This window comes from Myxocyprinus asiaticus, chromosome 15 (assembly GCF_019703515.2).
Source record: "Myxocyprinus asiaticus isolate MX2 ecotype Aquarium Trade chromosome 15, UBuf_Myxa_2, whole genome shotgun sequence".
NCBI classification, from domain to species: Eukaryota; Metazoa; Chordata; class Actinopteri; order Cypriniformes; family Catostomidae; genus Myxocyprinus; species Myxocyprinus asiaticus.
In genome coordinates this window covers 23,969,195-23,992,106 of record NC_059358.1, presented here as the reverse complement: position 1 = coordinate 23,992,106, position 22,912 = coordinate 23,969,195, and the positions used below count along the sequence as shown (strand labels likewise).

The following is a 22,912-nucleotide window of genomic DNA, read 5'->3' as shown; positions in this document are numbered from 1 at the left end:
AGAATTTGTATGATTTTGAGTGTGTTTTATTCGCTATTTGCCTATTTCTGAGTGAAATAAAAATACACTAAAAATAGTAAAGTGTGGTAACAGATCAGACAACATTTACATTTTTGAAGCCAAGTACAAAAGCAATTCGTGCAACTAAAACTAACTTAACCGCACTAATGAAATCAGTTCGAAATGTACGTGTGGTTACTGCTCCATCTTCAGTGTAATTATAGCTGATGGCTCATATTAGGTCTGTGTATGCAATTCCACAACCCTCCTCCACCTTATGAAAACATTCAAAGATGTACTGAATGTGTATCAGCTGTAGGCTAATTTAGGATGGAAAACTTAAAATATTTAAAAAGAATAAAAGAGATCAATAATAATGAACAATTTACTGCAGTTGCCTTATTAATATGCAATCATGTAATCCATAAGAAAGTAACTGTAATCTGATTAAGAGTATTTCAAAATTTAATTGAATCTAATTACAAATACTAGAGTTTTCTAATCTGATTATGTAATCCAGATTACATGTAAACCGCTACCACCCAGCACTGTATATACAAGTAATTTTTAAGCAAAATCCAAGATGCACAAGAGATCTTGCCAACAGCAAGAATTCAGATTCAAAAAGTGAAGTGCAGGGAAGATTTATAATGGGTGGTTTAGTTACAAAAGGTTTATCCTTTATAATATCACAACAATTCCATCTTCTTCATTGCCCCCTGGGACAACATTAAATGATGTCTCAGATCTACGTGCCATGTGCTTAGAATTTCATGAGTACTGCAGCTTGCTTGTCTGATGACCGGATTACAGCCATAAGGCTGCTGGGAGGTCAGATTCAGAATCAGAATCATCTTTATTGCCAAGTATGCTTACACATACAAGGAATTTGTCTTGGTGACAGGAGCTTCCAGTGCACAAACAATACAGTAACAAGACAGAGATAATGATAAAAAATAGAATAAAAATAAAAAGTGAATAGAAAATATACATATACGTATGTACAATATGTACAATACAATCTGTTAAATACAGAAGCAAGGGAATGTAATGGCAGAAGAGGTATGGTATGTTGAATAAATATAAATAGACTAAACTGTGTATTGCACATTAATTATTGCTCAATGGGGCAATTTTAACTGTTCATGAGATGGATAGCCTGAGAGAAAAAAACTGTTCCTGTGCCTGATGGTTCTGGTGCTCAGTGTTCTGTAGCACCTGCCAGAAGGCAACAGTTCAAAAAGGTAGTGGGCAGGTTGAGTGGGGTCCAGAGTGATTTTTCCAGCCTTTTTCCTCACTCTGGAAGTGTACAGTTCTTGAAGGGTGGGCAGGGGGCAACCAAAAATCCTCTCAGCAGTCCGAACTGTCCTTTGTAGTCTTCTGATATCCGATTTTGTGGCTGCACCAAACCAGACAGTTACTGAAGTGCAGAAAACAGACTCAATGACTGCTGAGTAGAATTGTATCAGCAGCACATAAGGCAGGTTGAAATTTCTCAACTGGTGAAGGAAGTACAACCTCTGTTGGGCCTTTTTAACAGTGGAGTCAATGTGGGTCTCCCACTTCAGGTCCTGTGAGATGGTAGTGCCCAGAAACCTGAATGACTCCACTGCTGCCACAGTACTGTTTAGAATGGTGAGGGGGGTCAATGTTGGGGTGTTTCTCCTAAAGTCCACAATCATCTCCACTGTTTTGAGCATGTTCAGCTCCAGGTTGTTTTGACTACACCAGTGAGCCAGCCGTTCAAACTCCCTTCTGTATACAGACTCATCGTCATCTTGGATGAGGCCGATGACAGTAGTGTCATCTGCAAACTTCAGAAGCTTGACAGAGGGGTCCTTGGTGGTGCAGTCATTTTTATACAGGGAGAAGAGTGTGGGGAGAGTACACATCCCTAGGGGGCACCAGTGCTGATCGGACAGGTGCTGGAAGTGAATTTCCCCTGTTTCACTAGCTGCTGCCTGTCCGTCAGAAAGCTGGTGATCCACTGACAGATTGACATGGGAACAGAGAGTTGGTGTAATTTAGTCTGGAGAATAGCTGAGATAATGGTGTTGAAAGCCAAACTGAAGTCTACAAAAAGGATCCTTGCATATGTCCCTGGTCTGTCCAGGTGTTGCAGGATATGATGCAATCCTGTGCTGACTGCATCATCCGCAAACCTGTTTGCTTGATAAGCAAATTGAAGGGGATCTAGAAAGGGTCCAGTGATGTCCTTCAGGTGGGCCAACACCAGTCTCTCAAATGATTTCATGACCACAGATATCAGAGCGATGGGTCTGTAGTCATTAAATCCTGTGATTTTGGGTTTCTTTGGGACAGGAATGATGATTGTGCATTTGAAGCAGCATAGGACTTCACACTGCTCCAGAGATCTATTGAAGATCAGTGTGAAGATGTGGGCCAGCTGGTTAGCACAGGATTTTAGACAAGCAGTTGAAACACCATCTGGGCCCTGTGCTTTCCTTGTATTTTGTTTTCGGAAGTCATGGCACACCTCTTCTTCACAGATCTTAAGTGCAGGTTGAGTAGCAGTAGGGGGGAGGAGGGGGCTTGCAGGAGGTGTTGATGTTTGTGTGAAGTGAAGGTCAGAGCGAGTGTGGGGTGTGAGATTGGGCCTTTCAAATCTACAGTAGAACACATTCAAGTCGTCAGCCAGTTGTTGGTTCCCTACAGTGTTGGAGGAAGGTCACAAGTTAGTAATGTCTTTCAGGCCACTCCACACTGATGCAGGGTCATTAGCTGAAAAGTTGTTTTTCATCTTATCAGAATAGCTTCTTTTAGCCACTCTAATTTCCTTATTCAGTGAATTCCTGGCCTGATTGTGCAAGACTTTATCCCCACCTCTGCAAGCATCCTCTTTGGCCTGACGAAGCTGCTCAAGTTCTGCTGTAAACCACGGTTTGTTGTTGTTGTATGTTAAGTAAGTCCTAGTAGGAATGCACATATCCTCACAGAAACTGATATATGATGTCACAGTATCTGTGTGCTCATCCAGATTGGTGTCTGCAGCCTCAAAAACACTCCAATCAGAGCAGTCAAAGCAGGCTTGTAGTTCCAGCTCTGCTTCATTGGTCCATCGCTTTACAGTCTTTACTACAGGTTTAACTGATTTTAGTTTCTGCCTGTAGGTTGGAAGAAGATGAAGTAAATTGGGAGGCTGTGGTCAGAGTGAGCTGTATAGTTGAGGCAAGGCTGAGAGTGATACAAAGCTGCAGAAATGAGTGAGTTGGGCCATCTGTCAGAAACTTGGGGCCTGTGAGAAGGATAAACATGTGGATGAGAAGTGTGAGAGGCTGTTGATGCACTGGAATGTTCGATGGGGCTCTCAACAACCATATCTGAATCTTCTTCACTCTCAGACCCGTTACCTGTCAAGCCATAAGCTCTCATTATTATAGGCAGCCCTGGGTAGCGTACAGAGTCTATACTATCAAGACAGTGTCCTGAGCTTGAAGAAATGCAGATTTTTGCCATATGTTGTTATGCTGGTTTGCAGGTTTCACTGTGATGATAAGGTTTAGGCTGTTGGCAATCATCATGTCAGTCACCTGGTCCAGAGACTTCCCCATAACATCAATACCATTGACTTCCGGGACCTCATCATTGATGGCCAGAAGTCTCGTGTTCTCTGCCAGTCCACCAAGTACAATGCATGAGATAAAGATGCCTGGAACCTTTTCCAAACCATAAGGAGTAACCTTCACAGTAGTACCATCACGGATGTAAAACCCCAGAGGTCTGTCTTAGCCCTGGTGGTACAGACGCACTCTTCGATGGCATTCTGGTAACAAGCAACAAGACGTCCACATCAATGATGGAAGAAACAGGACGGAAGTTCTGTGGCATGCTGATTTGAAAGTGTGGATTTCTGTGGCTCATGTCACCATGCGATGCTGCCACAGATTTCTTTCGCTTAGTAAAGCCATCAACACTAATGTTGCCTTGGTCAGCTTCCTCTGTAAAACAGTGCATGATGTAAGTTGAGCAAAGTATTTTTACTGTTCTGAAATTATGAATGAACAGACCCAGATGATATCAGTACTTTTTGAGCAAATATAATTTTTGGACAAATATTTATAACAAATAATTTTCAAAATTGTCAGTGTTGGGTGTAATAGATTACAGTTATTAAATACTTTGTAATCAGTTACTTTTTTAGCACAAAATCAGTAACATTACATTTTAAATTCTTTTTTGTGATTAATATTTTTATTGATTCACACAGAAAACACGAGAAACAAAACATGTATACATGGAATCAACATTTAACATTTAATCCCCACCAATACCCCTCCCCCTCCCAATCCCCAACCTCCAACCCCACCCCGATCCCAAACAAACACTCCCGTGGTCACATGAGCATATGCATAAAAAAAAAACATTAAAAAGTACAAAAAAGTACAATATATATATAATAATCACACACATCTACATCTAAACCTCTCTCTCCGCTATTTCTCACCGAGAGTCCTCCAACAATGCCAACCACTTGCCCCATTTCCCAACAAACAAATCCAAATTACTCAGTCTACTAAATACCATTTCCTCATATGCCGCCACCCTCCCCATCTCCGTGCACCACTCCTGAAATGGGGGCGCTCCAGTCGACTTCCATCTCCTCAAAACAATCTGTCTGGCAACCATCACACTGGTCAGGACCCAATTCTTTATATTTTTATTCCCCACATCGACGTCCTCCCCATCACCCAAAACACAGAGTCTGGGGCAAAACAAAATCCGAGTGCTCAACACATCACACACAAAACTCTGAACCTTCATCCAAAACGTCATGGTTACTTGCGTAACCTCCGTTCCCTGATGGAGGGAACGAGACGTTGTGTCAATGTAGTGACACTAGGGGTCACTCTTGGGAGCCCAAGACACCTCTGGTCTTTGATAAAAGGCCAATGAAAATTGGCGAGTGGTATTTGCATGCCACTCCCCCGGACATATGGGTATAAAAGGAGCTGGTATGCAGCCACTCATTCAGGTTTTATGCTGAGGAGCCAAGACAAGGTCCGGCCATTTCAGCAGGTAGTTCAGCACTGTGGCATGAGGGACACAATGTCTCATTCCCTCCATCAGGGAACGGAGGTTACGCAAGTAACCATGACGTTCCCTATCTGTCACTTACTTGACATTGTGTCGATGTAGTGACACTAGGGGTCCCTATACGAAATGCCACAACTGGCTGAACTATGTTATGTGAACTGGCGGTGTGTGGTGGGCAGACCACTGTGTGCCTCGTAGCCAGCACACCAGGTCAACACGTAACTACCCCCAACATAGTTATGAGTGTCGAATGGCCCTTTGGGGACAAGTTGACTACCCAAAAGATAGAGACAGGCTAACCCAGTCATGGCCTCTTTTCCCCTTCTCTTTTTCCACTCCCTAAAAAAGAAGGGGGATTAGCCAACTGGGCCGCCAGGTCTAGTCGAGGGGTGTCCCTCCCAAGGAGAGGACACCGCGGAGACCACACCTCGCCCAAAGAGAGGGGGGGATATTTAAGTAGAAAAATACGTCACATGGTCTTTCCAACCATGTGGAGAGTCTTCAAGGTAGATCCTACCCAACGGGGGAGGAGTTCCTACAAACATGGAGACTGGGGCAGAGGGGCTGTGCCCAAGGAAGATGCAGTTTGCCAACAGGGAAATGAATTAGCGGAAGATATATATCGCATGAGGTTAGCCTTACAGGGAACCGCCACATGCGGAGCACCTACCCCAGAACAGGACTCTTAGTTAGCATTTGTACTGGGCCGGCAGCGAGTCTCTCCGAAAACTTGACTGCCACAGGGCTCGGAGGAAGTCAACCAGGGAACAAAGTTTGTGAACACTACTGGGAATTAATGGAGCATATCTTCAGCTCAAAAGGAGGTGGAAGGCGCTATGTGCAAGTGATACACCTGGCCGGCTATCCCGGGCTTATCCGCTTGTATTGCGTGCCACTACCTGGGATGAAACCGTTTCCACCCGGAGGTTGTAGAACCTTGCAAAGGTGTTGGGTGTTGCCCAGCCTGCTGCTCTGCAAATGTCTGTTAGAGAGGCACCCCTGGCCAGGGCCCAGGAGGCCACTACACCCCTGGTAGAATGGGCTCGTAGCCCTACCGGGGGCGGCATGTCCTGGGCGTGATATGCCATAGTTATGGCGTCAATGAGCCAGTGGGCGATCCTCTGCTTGGAAACAGCGCTTCCTTTCCGCTGTGCACCAAAGCAGACAAAGGGCTGCTCAGAGATCCTAAAGCTCTGCATGCAATCCAAATAGATGCATTAAGCGTGCACCGCACACAGAAACGACAGAGTTGGGTCTGCCTCCTCCTGTGGCAGCGCTTGCAGGTTCACCACCTGATCCCTAAAAGGGGTCGTGGGAACCTTGGGCACATAGCCTGGTCGGAGTCTCAGGATCATGTGAGAGTAGCCTGGACCGAACTCCAGGCACGTTTCACTGACAAAGAATGCTTGCAGGTCTCCTACCCTCTTGATGGAAGTGAGCGCAGTCAGGAGGGCAGTCTTCAAGGAGAGTGCCTTAAGCTCAGCTGACTGCAAAGGCTCAAAGGGGGCTCTCTGTAGACCCTGAAGAACTACAGAGAGGTCCCATGAGGGAACGAGGTGCGGTCTGGAGGGATTCAGCCTCCTGGTGCCTCTTAGGAACCTGATGATCAGGTCGTGCTTCCCTAAGGACTTACTGTCAACTGCGTCATGGTGTGCTGCTATGGCGGTAACGTACACCTTCAAGGTGGAAGGGGACAGCCTCCCTTCCAACCTCTCCTGCAGGAAGGAAAGCACTGATCCGACTGCGCATCTCTGGGGGTCTTCCCGTCGGGAAGAACACCACTTAGCGAACAGACACCACTTGAAGGCATACAGGCGCCTCGTAGAGGGGGCCCTAGCCTGAGTGATCGTCTCTACCACTGCAGGGGCCAGACATGGAGATTCCAGAGGTCTGGTCGTGGGTGCCAGATGGTGCCCCGTCCCTGAGAAAGAAGGTCCTTCCTCAGGGAACCACGTCTGGGTGAGCCAATAGGGTGCTACCAGGACGACCTACTCCTCATCCTCCCTGACCTTGCACAGGGTCTGTGCAAGTAGGCTCACTGGGGGAAACGCATATATGCGCAGGCCAGGGGGCCAGCTGTGTGCCAGCGCGTTTATGCCGAGGGGGGCCTCGGTCAGGGCGTACCACAGCTAGGATTAGCCAATCGTCGAGATAGCTGAGAACGCGAATGCCCACTTCCCTTAACAGGGCAAGGGCTGCCTCTGCGACTTTCGTGAAGACGCAAGGAGACAAGGACAGGCCGAAAGGGAGGACCTTGTACTGATACGCCTGACCCTCGAATGCAAACCGCAGGAAGGGTCTGTGTCGAGGTAGAATCGAGACGTGGAAGTACACGTCCTTCAGGTCTACCACCGCAAACCAATCTTGATGCCGGACGCTCGCCAGAATGCGTTTTTGCGTCAGCATCAGCATCTTCGACCGGGGGATGGAGAGGTCTGCTTACCAGCTCCAGAGCAGCGGGTTTCGTCGTCCCTGGGTCGCCCGTCTCAAGGGCGCTTTGAAGCCTTTCACGGGTTCTTGGCGGCCGCGAGACGGGTGGCATCTGCTTCCTGCGGTGGGCTCCACGCCGGGCCGAAGGGGCGGGCTGTGGCGGAGCCAGTGCAGTCACCGCAGGGGGACGCCTTTGGCGACGAGCAGACAGGGTGCGGGATCTTGAGCAGCGCCAGGGCAGGATATGCCGGATAGCCTCCGTCTGCTGCTCCACCGTCGAGAACTGCTGGGCAAAGTCCTTGACGGTGTCGCGAATAGGCAAGCCTGGGAGATGGGGGCAGCAAGGAACCGTGTCCTGTCGGCCTCACCCATCTTGACCAGGTTGAGCCAAAGGTGGCGCTCCTGGGCCACTAATGTGGACATCGTCCGCCCGAGAGACCGCGCCGTGACCTCCGTCGCTCGGAGAGTGAGGTCGGTCGCCGAGCAGTTCCTGCATCAATCCCGGGGCGGAACTACCCTAGTGCAGTTCCTTTAGCACCTTGGCGGCTTGCAGGAGAGCCATGGCATGCAGGGCAGAGGTGGCTTGTCCAGCGGCACCGTAGGCCTTGGCCATCAAAGATGATTTAAACCTACAGGCATTGGATGGGGGCTTTGGGCACCCGTGCCAGGTGGCGGCGCTCTGCGGGCATAGATACACCACAAGCACCTTTATCCACCGGGGGATTGCCGAATAGCCCTTGGCCGCCACACCATCGAGGGTAGTGAGGGCAGGGAAGCTGAAAAGATCGGGACCGGGCAGTAAAAAGTGCCTCCCATGACCTTGTCAGCTCTTCATGTACTTCCGGGAAGAAAGAAACGGGGCAGGGCATGGCTTTGTGCAGCACCGTGAGCCCAGGAACCAATCATCGAGCCATGAGGGTTCAGGGAAGAGCGGAGGGTTCCACTCTAGCCGATGCTCGTGGCTGCCTGGGCTTCTGCGTCTGACTGGATGAGCCCACTCTCCGATGCTGCGCTCGAGAGCTCATCACTTTCGCGGGCTCTGAATAAGAGGTCGAACTCGCCGTGAGACGAGCTGGCGGACTCATCCAGAAGCCCGATCGGGGCAGACGAGCGTGCTGGGGAATGGGAGGTCCGCGGGGAATACCCGGCAGAGGCGGTCCCATTGGGGTCCCCAAATCGCCCCCAGTGCTAGCCGCGCTGGCCTCTTACCCGTGGGTAAAAGGACCGAGGTGGGGAGCCTTTGGGGTGGCTTGCTTTCTTACGAAGGCGAGCCACGACCGCATCATTGCCATGGGCATGTCCTCACAATGAGTACATGACCATCTATGAACGCTGTCTCTGCGTGAGCAGTGCCCAGACAGGAAAGACTGTGATCGTGACCGTCAGAAGGCGAGAGATAATGAACGCAACCAGGAATAACACACAAAGGAAAGGCATCTTTATAAAGCCGCGTCTTGTGTTCCGTGTGTGCCATTCTTTTAGAGAAATATACTCTTATTTCTGCCAAAGTGCCCAGGGGCATTCTCTGCAGTGCACCAGTGCAGAGGAGGGAGAAGCTGCTGAAATGCGCCGTCAGATCCAGCAGAGGTGAATGAACAGTCGTGGGAATTCAGCTCAGTGAGCATGACTGTTCGGCTCCAAAGAGAAAATCTGAATGAGTGGTTGCATACCAGCTCCTTTTATACCCGTATGTCCGGGGGAGTGGCATGCAAATACCACTCGCCAATTTTCATTGGCCTTTTATCAAAGACCAGAGGTGTCTCTGGCTCCCAAGAGTGACCCCTAGTGTCACTACATCGACACAATGTCGAGTGAGTGACAGATAGGGAACCTCTGGATCTCAACACATCACCAAAAAACATGGGCAGTGTCTCCATCCTCCGACTGGCATCGCCAGCAGAGCAGGTGGCGCAGATGTAAATACCTAAAAAAACTGAGATCTAGGAATCCCAAAATGTTGGACCAAATCTTCAAAAGATCTCAACACTCTGCTCTCATATAGGTCACTGAGTGTAGTAACCCCCCTCACAATCTACTCTGACCAGCAGAAAGGGGACTTTTCAATACATAATTTAGGGTTCAGCCATATGCTTGAGGCAACATTTAAATAAATGTCCGAATTAAACATTCTGGACACTTTTGTCTATACTGAGTGCAAATGCGAGATAACTTCTCAGATTATTTTGATAGAAAGGCTTTGTAATGATGAAATAGGGGCAAGAACTTCCCATTCAATACAAAACCAGGGAGGGGCTCTCTCAGGTGGAAGCGATCAAGGAGCCAAATGTCTAAGACCGAATGCGTAATAATAAAACAAAATCTTGGGTAGGCCTAGCCCACCTTTGTCGATTGGCCTATGCAATTTATTAAAATGTAATCTAGGACGCTTACATTCCAAATGAAGGACTTCGCTATGCTATCGAATTGCTTGAAATAAGAGAGGGGGACATCTAACGGGAGAAACTGTAGCAGGTAGTTGAATTTTGGAATACAATTCATTTTAATAACATTAATCTTCCCAATCATAGAAAAATATAATGAAGCCCACCTGCTCAAATCACTCGAAAACCTTTTTATTAATGGGTCAAAATTAACTCTAAAATTAACACAAATTTGCTGGGAATAAAATGCCCAAATACTTAATGCCCTGTTTGGGCCACTGGAAGGCGCTCGGCTGGAAGGCCGTTACTGGGCAGTACGCTGTCAGAGCCAAAGCTTCGGATTTAGACCAATTGACTCTGTATCCTGAGGGCTTAGAAAAAGTATTAATAATTCTGTAAAGGCAAGGCATAGATCTTATGGGGTTGGAGACGAATAATAAAATATCATCTGTGTAAAGCAAAAGCTTACGCGCCATACCTCCCACCACCACCCCTGGATAATTATCCTCCTTTCTTATCACTGCTGCTAATGGCTCCTTGGAAAGACAGAACAATAATGGGGAAAGAGGGCAACCCTGCCGGATGCCCCTATCCAGAGTAAAATAATATGAAATTAATCCATTTGTTTGTACCACCGCTACTGGCTGTCTATAAAGTAACTTAATCCGTCCAATAAAAGTGTTCCCAAACCCATATATTTCCAAAATCTTAAAAAGATAATCCCATTCTACCACATTAAACGCCTTTTTGGCATCAAGTGAGATGGCAGCAACCGGAGTCTGATCATTCGTCACTGACCACATGATACTGATGAAACACCTAATGTTATCAGAAGAGCTGCGGCCCCGAATAAACCCCATCTGATCTATATGAATAAGAGATGTCACAACTTTACTTAATAGGTTAGCCAGGATTTTGACAATATTTTTACGTCTAGCTGGATCAGGGAAATTGGATGGTAACTCTTACACTCGCTTGGATCTTTGTCCTTTTTAAAAATCAGACTGATCCGGGCTTGTGTCATGGTTGGCAGAAGCTTCCCATTCTTTAATGATTCCATATAAATTTCTAACAAAAGTGGAGCCAGTTCTGTAGCATAAGATCTAAAAAATTCAGCAGCATAGCCGTCTGGCCCCGGAGCCTTGCCTGTAGGTAAGGCCTTAATTACCTCGCCAAGCTCCTCCAAGTTTGTCTCAGAATCAAGAGAATTTGTTTTGCTCAGGCGTCAGTTTAGGGAGTTCTAATGGTTCCACAAAGTTTCTAATATCTTCATCAGTAGATGAAGACGTGGAACTAAAGAGATCAAGATAGAATTCTTTAAAAGCATTATTAATATCAATGGCCGAGGTAAATATTTCACCACCAGCAGATTTCACTGAGGGAATGGTAGAAAAAGACTCTCTCTGCTTTATGAATCTAGCCAAAAGCTTCCCTACTTTGTCTTCCGACTCAAAGTATGACTGTCTTTCCCTGAATTGTCAAAACTCCACCTTCCGTGACAAAATAGTATTATATCTGTATTTCAATCGGGTCAATTCTCTGAGGCCATCAGACGACATTCGGCGCTTCAGCTCTGCCTCGGCACTTTTAATATTCCCTTCCAACTCCACGAGTTCTCGTGCTTTGGATTTTTTGATGAATGAGGCATACTGTATGATCCAGCCCCTAAGAACCACCTTAAGTGCCTCCCAAGCCACACCCACAGAGGATACTGAGGACCAGTTGGTCTCCATATAAACATTGATTTCAGCCTTTAAAATTTGTTGAAATTCAAGATTTTGCAAAAGAGATACATTAAAGCACCATCTATATGATTTCTTTTTCTCCAAATGTGGCAAAACCTCTAAACTCACCAGGGCGTGATCTGAGACTAAAATGTTTCCAATTGAGCGATCAACAACAGATGAAAGGAGGGACTTAGATTTCAACAAAAAAATCCATTCTAGAATAAATCTTATGGACTGATGAAAATAATGTATATTCCCTACCAGATGGGTTCAAAAGACCAAGATATTTACACATCCTGTGAAGCGTCAGTGTTGCTCTTGGGGGCTTACACACTTTTGCTTCACTATGATCAAGGACTGAGTCCATCAAAAGATTAAAGTCTCCTCCCAATATTATATCATGAGGGATGCCAACGGCTTGCAACATCCCTTCAAGATCTATAAAAAAGCTCTGATCATCAGCGTTAGATGCATAAATATTAGCCAAAATCAAACTTTGCCCCTGAATGTCTGCTAAAACAGTAATGACTCATCCTAATTTATCTTTAATCTGTTTGAGACATTTGAATTGTAGATGTTTACTTATCAATGTAATGACTCCCCTGCTCTTACTTGAGCCAACACTAAAGAAAACATGTCCACCCCATATTTTCCCAAATTTTTCAGCTTCCTGCAGGGAAAGATGCGTTTCTTGAAGAAACACTATATCATATTTCTTACGTTTAAGAAAATAAATAACCTTCCATCTTTTTATGGGGCGCCCCAACCCATTCACATTCCACGTGGAGAGAGACAATCCACTCATATTAACATTTGACATTTTGACATATCAGAAAAAATAGATTGTATGTCAAAAATAAAATTATAAAGACCACATTGGTGCAACAATCAACCCCCAAACTTTCCCCAGAACAAAACAAACAGAAAGCGCCAACCGGTGTCCATCCCTCTAAACTCAAACAGTTCATGTACGCCTACGAGAGTCCCCGCGGCAACATTGCCGTCAGATTGCTCAAGTCCAGTGTTTCTATACAAAAATGTGTAAAACAGAATTACACAACAGAAGATAATCTATAAAACAAACTCCAGTCAATAAGCAGAACAAACACACACACAAAAAAACATGTAGATTCATCCACTTAACTGTCTAGAAGGTGTGTGCCTCCACAAAACAAGCTCCAGCCGCTAGCGGAACCAGCACAAAAAAAAACAACAAAACGGGCCGTTCAGTTCTTCGGGCAGTCAAACTCACTCCAATGTCCTGCGAGAAATATTCCACAAAACCAACTCCAGCCAACAGGAGGCATAAGCACCCAAAACGTGCAGACTCATCCACAAACTGTCCCGAAGAAATGATTCTACACAAAACAAACTCCAGCCGCTATGTGGAACCAGCACAAAACGAAACGAAAAAGGTGCCCAGTTTCCTTGAACAGTCAAGTGAATGTTCAGTGAGTCAGGTCCACTAGGTGGTAACATGAAAATCACCAAATGGCTTACTCACGCAATTGTTTTATGTAGGACAATGCTTGCTGTGGGCATGTAAATTCTCTACAGCCATCCTTAGTATCTATTCTCAGTTTGGCCGGAAACATCAGAGCAAAAGCGACCTTCTGTTGATGTAAGAGTTTCTTGGATTCCCTGAATCATTCACGTTTCTCTCTTGTCAAATTCACAAAGTCTGGTAAAAAGAAAATGTTGTGGTTCTTCCAAGAAAGCCTTCCTTTACTCCTCGCCTCACGTAACACAAGATCTTTATCGTATGATCTCAGAAATTTTGCCAGAATTGATCGGGCCTGTCTCCCTCCGTGGATCTCCGAGTCAGGACCCTGTGAGCTCACTCAATTTCCAGCTTATGGCCTGTTATGTCGAGCAGACTCAGAAAGAGCTCGTCTAGGAATTTCACCATATCTCGGCCTTCTTCATTCCCAGGAATTCCAACAATTCGGACATTGTTTCGCCAATTATGATTCTCAAGGTCTTCCAACTTTTCCTAGATGCGCTGCAAATCTGTCTTGGTCGCTAGTGGATTAGCAGCTAATTCCTTCTCCGATGACTCCTGATAATCGATCCGTTTCTCGAAGTCCAACAATCTTGTAACCAACTCAGAGAATTTCATCTCCATGGAAGTGATCGATCGACGTATCACAGCAAGATCCTCCAAGTCCGCCACGACCTTCGTCAGCATTGCTGACACATTCATCAATTCACACTAGATTTCTTTCAGTTCACCGTCCGAATTGAGTCCGTGGCTTTCGGCCTGCTGCTGCGGGGAATCAGTTTGAGCACGTAAGTGTCTTTTAATGTCTCCAGAGCCCGAGGATTTTGAATTTTTTGACATATTGTCTTCCTAGAACAGAATCAAGGTGTATCGAATCTCACCGGTTTATGGCACAAATACTATTAAAACTGGCAAAGTGCACAGAGCTCGCCATTCACACGTCCGCTCCTCGCGTGGCGCCACGCTCCCACATTTTAAATTCTTGTAATTAGATTAGTTACTGACTTTCACTTAAATTAATTATTTTTAAGTATACTTGGGTTACACATATTTCTATACAGTAACTAAACAGTATTATTTATGTAAAATACATTTAAAACATGATTTATGTTAATGATTTGAGTTTTTGTAAGGGAGAAACAAGTGGTGCTGAGTGTATGACTTGTACAAGGAAATATAGACATTTTGTATTCGTTGAGCGGAAAAAGAAAAAAATGGTCAGTAGAGTCAATAATCTGATGACAGTTTTAGGGAAGTAATTAGTAATATGTATTGAATTACATTGAGTAACTGAATGTTTAAGTTCAGATTCTTTTTTTCTACATGTAAGACACTATTTACTGAGATACATTGGTAAAGATCACATGAAAGCAACAAGATAATCTAGCTGGCAAACAAACACACCACATGGGAATAGAAAGCAATTATACTGCAGTACGTGATTCCAAACTAGATAAATTCCTTTCTTTTCTGGTCAAGGAGCTCAAAAAACTAACAGTCATAAGATTTTCACACAATGAAATATTTACACTTTACCTTCATGCCAAAAGGAACTCTGTCAATATGCAGCGAACACAGCGTACTGTATATCCATGTTTGTTTGAAAAAAAGGTGCCCCATATTATATACATATTTATACTGTACATTAGCGGAATGATTTTTATATTTTTAAGTAACTGGGTGTAGAAAAGAATATCAAGATAGGCTATGAATTTTCTTCTTTACCCTTTCTGTACCTTGTAGCTGAATGAATTTGCGCAGTAAAGATTGTGTGGAGGTCACAGCTTTGCAAAAGTTGTCATCGTTATTGATGGGCAACAGCTCTCCATGGACATCTGCATAGCCAATAAGGACATCCATTTGCCACAAGTGATGTAAATGCACAACAAGCCTGTGGAAATCTTTATACTTCCCAGACTCACAACTATAAAGGGAAAACCTCCTAAACCTAGCACCGTATTGTAAAGAGAGGAGCATGAAAGCAACAGTAGGCTATGAATAACATAAATAATTTACACTATTGAACACTTATGATATCCTATTCAGAATGGTCTATTCCTAGCTAACGAAAAAGGTCCCCAGAACGTCTTTGTGTAGGGTCCTCTTGCTGTCAAAGGGACGTTCGGAGGACATCTAGCGGACATTCGGGGACCTTTCAGAGATGTTTTCTACCAGTCATTTGAACGTCCTCTCAACGTCCTTTGAACGTCACGTTGAATCAACATCATTAACACCATTGAAAACACATAAAATCGATTTGCTTACCTTGTTGAAACAATGCTGATTTCTGGATAAAACTATGCTTACAATCAACAAATTTTCACTTTCCATTTTAAAATCCCATATACTTTAATGAATTCAAACACACAGCAAGTGTAGTTCATTTTATTTATACAAAATATACATTTACAAATACATACAAATCTTTAGAGTAAACATTTTTCTGCAATACATAAATCTTAAGTCTACTGTAAACAGCCAGATCACACTGGTGCAATCACAGATGAATGTATAATAATCAACCAATTACAGCTAATTTAACAATTCTCAAAGTTACAGATTTAAAGTATTCACCCCCCAAAAATGTAAACTGTCATCATATACACACCCTCTTGTTGTTCTGAACCTTTATGACTTTTTATTCTGTGGAATGCAGAAGGGACCGGGAATCTCAGTCAACATTCAATTTTATCGCAACTTTTTTCTCTCTATAAAAGTGAATGGTGACTGAGACTGAATATTTTATATATTCAATTAAAGACATACAGGTTTGGAACATACTGAGCCCCCTCTGAGAGTACAGGAAGGGTTTTTTCTTTCCCTGAATTTTTTATTAAAAACAATTTGCAGTCCCTTGCAATAAGTTTTGTGCTCCCTCTTCAACTATTAAACTATGGTATTTGTACTGAAACATAACAAAAAAAATGTATCATGGTTTTACTATAGTAACCATATTTGTAGTGAAACCACAATAATAATACAGGAAAATGAAAACTAAGGTAACAAAAATCACAATTCTGTGGTTTTACTAAAAATACCACAGTTCAGCTTTGGTTACTCTATGAAACCATGGTTAGACATTATGAAAAGTAAACATAGTTTTACTAGAAACCATAGTTTAACCATGGTATTTTTAGATACACCATAACCACAAGATTAACCGTGGTTACTTCAACATTACTAAATTAAAACCATGGTCCATGTATTGCAAGGAAAATGAAAATGGATTGCAAGAGCATGCAAAACTATTTTAGAAAGGGCTCCATAGGAAGAACATAAGTGTGAGTAGATGACAGGATTTTTAAATTATCCCCTACACAGTAGGCACTTTATTAAGAAATGTTACCCTTGAAAATGGAGGACAGAGAACAATAATGGATAAATAATTTCCCTTTGCAATTACCAATTATTTCTGAAGGCAAGTTCTTTGCGCTTGTGATATTTAGTTCTTTATGTCCCTGGAGTTATATTTACATACATCTATTTCTAAAGAGAACTTTCTAGCAGACAGCCATCCATAAAAAAGCAGAGAGAAGTCTGGTGTGGTGTAGGTTGGACTGCAAAAGACGTCTGTCCAGGTTGACACAGATTAAGGTCAACATCTGTTAGTTCTCCATGTTTTCAGCTGGGGCTCACAGCAAACATGCAATAAAAACAATACAGTTGAAACATAGCCATACTCATTTCAAAGTATCAAATCTTCTCTAGTCACAGGAGTATTCCAATAACTGTAACAACTCTTCTGAAGCCTTTAATATCTCTACAATGGTTTTTGTATTCTGAGGGACAGAAGCATTTGAGAGGCTGGTTTGAGATCTATAATCAATATATTGATAAATGTTTTCTTTTTACTTTGTTATCATTCCATGCATTGACCTTTTCATGACAGTCTCTGTGTGTGTTTGCCTGAGATAAGTGAGGTGTGGAAACTTGTGTTTCTGTAAGAAGGGACGAAGTGTGACAAATTGCTGACCTTTGAGTGTGTGTGTGTGTGTGTGTAACACAGACTCAGGCTGAGTGGGATCCATGTGCAGTTTATTAAAACACAAGTTCAAAGTACAAACAGGCGTGGGTAGGATAACCAGGGGAACCAACAATATCAGAGACAGGGCAGTAAACGTAGTCAAACAGGCAGAGGATGGGGGCAGGCAGTAAAACGGCAATAGTGATAGTCCAGGAAAACACAGAGATAGGCAGGCAGCAGAGAATTGTAAAGGGTAATCCAAAGCAGAGTCAAACACAGGCAGATCAACACAGTAAATAATAATGCTCAGAAATGTAGCCAGGGCAAACAAGACTTCGCAATGAATGAACACACACACTGGGCTTAAATAGTCTGAGTGATATGAGGCAGGTGTGGAGTAATCAGTCCAGGCATGTGGGCACTTGGGAAATGTAGTTCAATGTTGATATTCAGGTGAGTGAGACCTCCGGTGGCATTTGTGACAGAGCCCCCCCCCCCCCACGAGCGGCTCCTGAAGCGAGAGCCATTCGACTTCGGGGTCTTCCTCGAGGTCGAGGGGCCGGTTTCTCCGGGTGAGTCCTATGGAATTCTGCGATGAGATTGGGGTCGAGGATATCATCCGCCTTGACCCAGGAACTCTCCTCCGGACCATACCCCTCCCAATCTACCAGATATTGGATCTGGCTTTTTTTCACAATCATGGGTGAGGGGCCTGCGTCACCGCCTTCCTCCTCCACCCTCGGACCACCGGCAGGTTTCAGCAGAGAGACATGAAAAGTGGGATAAATACGATAATTAGCAGGTAATTGGAGGCGATAAGACACAGGATTGATTTGTCTTAGAATTTTGAACGGACCCACATACCTGGGACTGAGCTTCTTGCAAGTTAGACAGAGACAAAGGTCCCGGGTTGAAAGCCACACCCACTGTCCTGGAACGTAGATGGGACTGGGACGACGATGACGGTCAGCTTGTTCTTTTGCCCTGTTTATGGCACGCTGTAGATGGACATGAGCTTGATCCCAAACAGCCTCACTATGTTGAAACCAGTCGTTAACAGCAGGAACATCAGATGGTTCACCAGACCATGGAAATAGAGGGGGTTGGAACCCAAGATCACACTGAAAGGGCGTCAGTTTTGTGGAGGGTTTGAGGATCGAGTTCTGTGCGTATTCTGCCCAGGGAATAAAGCGGATCCAGTCAGCTTGATACTGTTGACAGTACATGCAAAGGAATTTGGTGAGTTCTTGATTCAGACAATCAGTCTGGCCATTAGACTGGGGGTGGTAACCTGAAGTGAGACTTATATTGACATTTAGTAGTCGAAAGAAGGCTGTCCAAACCCTTGATGTAAACTGAGGACCCCGGTCAGAGACAATGTCTTCAGGAAGACCATAGTAGTGGAACACATAATGGAAAAGAGGGGGTTTAGTCTTTTGGCTGAACACAAGTATTCAAGGTTGCGATGATTGGTTAATACCAGAAATGGATGTCTGGCCCCCTCCAGCCAGTGCCACCATTCTTCGAATGCTGCTTTCATAGCTAACAGTTCACAATTGCCCACATCATAATTCTGTTCAGCAGAGGAGAGTTCACGTGAGTAGTACGCACAAGGGAAAAGCTTAGGAGGATTACCTTGGCATTGAGAGAGGATAGCGCCAATACCAGTGTTTGATGCATCTACTTCAACCAACAAAAGGTACGTTGGGATCAGGATGATGCAGAATAGGAGCAGAAGTGAAGCGACTTTTCAATTCATTAAAGGCTTGGATGGCGTCAGTAGACCAGCAAAGTTCGGTGTTACCTCCCTTAATCATGGCGGTGAGTGGAGCAGCGACAGTGCTGAAGTTTCTAATTAATCTTCTGTAAAAATATGCAAATCCTAAGAATCGTTGTAGTTCCTTTACTGTAGTGGGTTGAGGCCAGTTTAGAACTGCCCATACCTTGCCCTCGTCTATAGACACCCCTTCTGGACTGATGATATAACCGAGGAAGGAGATTGAAGTTTGGTGGAATTCACATTTCTCTGCTTTGGCATACAATTGGTGTTCCATGAGATGCTTCAGAACTGCCCGAACCTGCTTGATGTGTTCCTCCAGGGTGTCTGAATAAATCAAGATGTCATCTATATATACAATTAAGCCCTGGTTAAGCATGTCTCTAAATATGTCATTTATGAAAGACTGGAACACAGATGGACTATTGGACAATCCGAACGGCATAACGAGATATTCATAGTGCCCGCTGCTGGTAGAAAAGTCAGTTTTCCATTTATTCCCCTCTTGAATGCGAATGAGGTTGTATGCGCAGCATAGATCAAGCTTAGTGTAAAATTTAGCAGTTCTTAGTTGTTCCAAAGCTGCGGGGAACAGGGGTAAGGGATATCTGAATTTAACCGTTATATCGTTTAGACCACGATAATCAATACAAGGACGAAGGCCCCCATCCTTTTTTCCCATGAAGAAGAATCCTGCTGCTGCCGGTGAAGTGGATGGACGAATGAAACCCTTGGCCAGTCCTTCTTCAGTGGATGATTTCATGGCTTTAGCCTCAGGTTCTGACAGGGGAAAGATTCTGCCTCAAGGTGGTAAGGCACCAGGTAACAGATCAATGGCGCAGTCACTAGATCAATGCGGTGGTAGAGGCTTTGGTTTTACTGAAGGCTTCAAATAGATCAGCATACTCAGAAGGTATATGTGGTGCTATGTTGGACTCGTTAGTCACCATATTGGTATTCACGGACATAGGGATGATTGATTTTAGATACTTGAACGAGCAGCTGGGATCCCATCGCATGATCTGCTTCTCTCACCATGAAATTTGTGAGTTATGGTCCTGCAGCCAGGGTAAACCGAGGATAACTGGGTTGTGTGGAGAGTGGATGATGAAGAGGCGTGTTGTTTCAGTGTGTAAAATTCCCAACTTGCAGAATGAGGTCAGTGGTGGTGTACAATACCTGGCCAGTCCCCAGGGGGTGCCCATCTAGCGCTGCCACTGCCAAAGGAGAGTCGCAAGGAAATAGTGGTATCTTATGCTGTCAGGCTAAATTTTCATCAGTAAAGTTGCCCGCTGCCCCCAAATCTAACATGGCCTTAGTGATGATGGTGTCTGACAGGAATGTTAGTTTTACTGGCACTTCAATACAAGCAGTGGTTTGAATAGAGGAAATCAACACACTTACCCGGCGACTGTGTGTTTGATGTGGTCATGTCGAACAGTCAGCTCTCAAATGTCCTGCTTGACCACAATATAAACAGAGATGGTTCCTGATGCGGTGTTCACTCTCTTCTGTGGAGGGATGAGTTCGACCGACCTGCATAGGTTCAGTGTCATCACTGGGTTGATGCGTTTGAGTGAAAAGGCTGATAAATCGATTAGGTCTCCTGGAGCGAATGAGATTGTCAATATGAATAGTGAGGTCGATGAATTGGTCCAGGGTTCTGCCTTCATCACGGCAGGCCAGCTCAGATTGCATATCAGTGTTTAATCCTTGACGAAACAGCAGTTTTAATGTGTCTTCCACCCACACAGTTTGCGCACGAGAGTGCGAAAAGACAGAGCGAATTCAGCTGCAGTATTTCTTCCTTGACGAAGTGCAAGCAGTTGTTCCCCAGCACTCCTTCCTCCCTTAGAATGTTTGAATACCTCTCTCAGACGTTGAATAAATTCATTGAAAATGGTGCGGTTTAGTCCTTGAGTTGCCCATTCCAACGCCTTACCTGTGAGCAGTGAACACACAAGAGAGATCTTGCTATCATCGGTCGGGTTGTTGAGCCAGGAACATAGAGCATTGCATGAGGAAGTCTTTACACCTGGTTGGGGTGCCGTCAAATTTTTCTGGAAAGGCTAAACGTGGATTAGTAGTTACTGTACTGTGAGGTATTGAGACTGGTACCTGACTCGCTTGAGGTGCTGGGGAAACGGATTTAGGTGTGGTCTGATAGAGACTCTGCACAGATTTCACTAACTCTTCTGTTAGTGTGGTGAGTTGTCATAGTTGTTGTTGGTGAGATGCCAGTAGGTTAGCTTGGGCAGAGAGTTCACTGGACAGATGCATGAAGACAACTGGATCGGTAGTTGGCGAAGTCTTCTGTAACACAGACTCAGGCTGAGTGGGATCCATGTGTGGTTTATTAAAACACAAGTTCAAAGTACAAACAGGCGTGGGTGGGATAACCAAGGCAACCAACAATATCAGAGACAGGGCAGTAAACGTAGTGAAACAGGCAGAGGATCGGAGCAGGTAGCAAAACAGCATTAGTGATAGTCCAGGCAAACACAGTGATAGGCAGGCAGCAGAGAATCGTAAAGGGTAATCCAAAGCAGAGTCGAACACGGGCAGATCAACACAATAAATAATAACGCTCAGAAATGTAGCCAGGGCAAACAAGACTTCGCAATGAACGAACACACACACCGGGCTTAAATAGTCTGAGTGATATGAGGCAGGTGTGGAGTAATCAGTCCAGACATGTGGGCACTTGGGAAATGTAGTTCAATGTTAATATTCAGGTGAGTGAGACCTCCGGTGGTCGATTGAGGAATCTTCACCGGCGTTCATGACAGGGTGTGTACCTGCAAACAGACATATCTCATGACTAGGGGTGGGCGATATGACCAAAATCTTATATCACAATATCACTAATTGCATATCAAGATAACTATATATATCACAATATAGTAAAAAAAAAACAAAACAAAACAAAAAAAAAATTAAATCAATAAAAATTGGTTTATAAATTAAATGAATATATTTTAATGCCTATTTTTTTTTTATCCAGTAATTGAATTAAATACTCATGAATAATTTTATCTTTATTTGGAACTTGATAAACATAGTCAGAGTTTAAAAAAATGAATTTTAGGTATTCAAAAAGTAATAATCAACCTCAATGCAACATTTCACATTTCAGGCTGATGTTGTTGACTAGTATTATTATTTTTATTATAAAACTTTCCACAAAAACTTCACATCTTCTGAAAACAGTGCAACAAAGGAAATAATTTATCTTATTCATGAGTAAAAAATATCCTTCCTATCCTTGATATAAAACACTTCATTTAACTCTTTTAAGTCATCTCTGTAGACAATATTTGAATATCTGAAAGCAAAGCCGGTTTTTTTCTAATATCTAACATCATGAATTTTATTAAGGGTGATGATGTGTATTTTAAAAAATTTGCATGAGAGATGACACAATTTTTGGTGCATGACATTGTTTTAACTGTTTTCCTCGTCAGTGTTGGTTAGAATGTCAGGCTCTCTCGTTGTTTGAGATGTCTAACTTTCTCCATATTGCTTTAAGGCAAAAAACTCAAAACTCAGAAGAATTCAAATGGGTTACGCAAGTTTTGATAGAGAGAAACCAGACTGTGTAGCGCCAGTAATCACACGTTCTCCTGTCTGTGGAGCACAATCTGGAATCCTGCTGGAGTGGACTCAAAATCAATTCAAATCAAATCCCTTTATTGTCACTCAACCATATACACAAGTGCAACAGTGGGTAAAATTCTTGGGTGCAGTTCCAAGCAACATAGCAGTATGACAATTACAATAAACATCTGATTTACACATAACACAATTTACACATCATGTTACACAACACAATATACAATATACACCTAATAATATCAAAAGTCTGTTGATAGTCAGTTGCCAGTGTGTTATTAAGAAAAGTATAAAATGTGAGTCCAGTCTGAGGCTAATAAAGTGCGGTGCTGATATATGTATCGTGAGCAATCAAGAGTTCCAAAGTCTGATTGCTTGGGGAAAGAAGCTTTCATGAAGTCGACTGGTGTGGGTCCTGATGCTGTGATACCGCCTGCTTGATGGTAGCAGTGAGAGCAGCCCATG

At 44.0% G+C, this 22,912-nt stretch overlaps 1 pseudogene; it reads right to left on the bottom strand.

Moving 5' to 3' along the window:
* Positions 1 to 1,837: 1,837 nt before the first annotated feature.
* Positions 1,838 to 19,598, bottom strand: LOC127452661 (uncharacterized; annotated as a pseudogene).
* Positions 19,599 to 22,912: the final 3,314 nt, after the last annotated feature.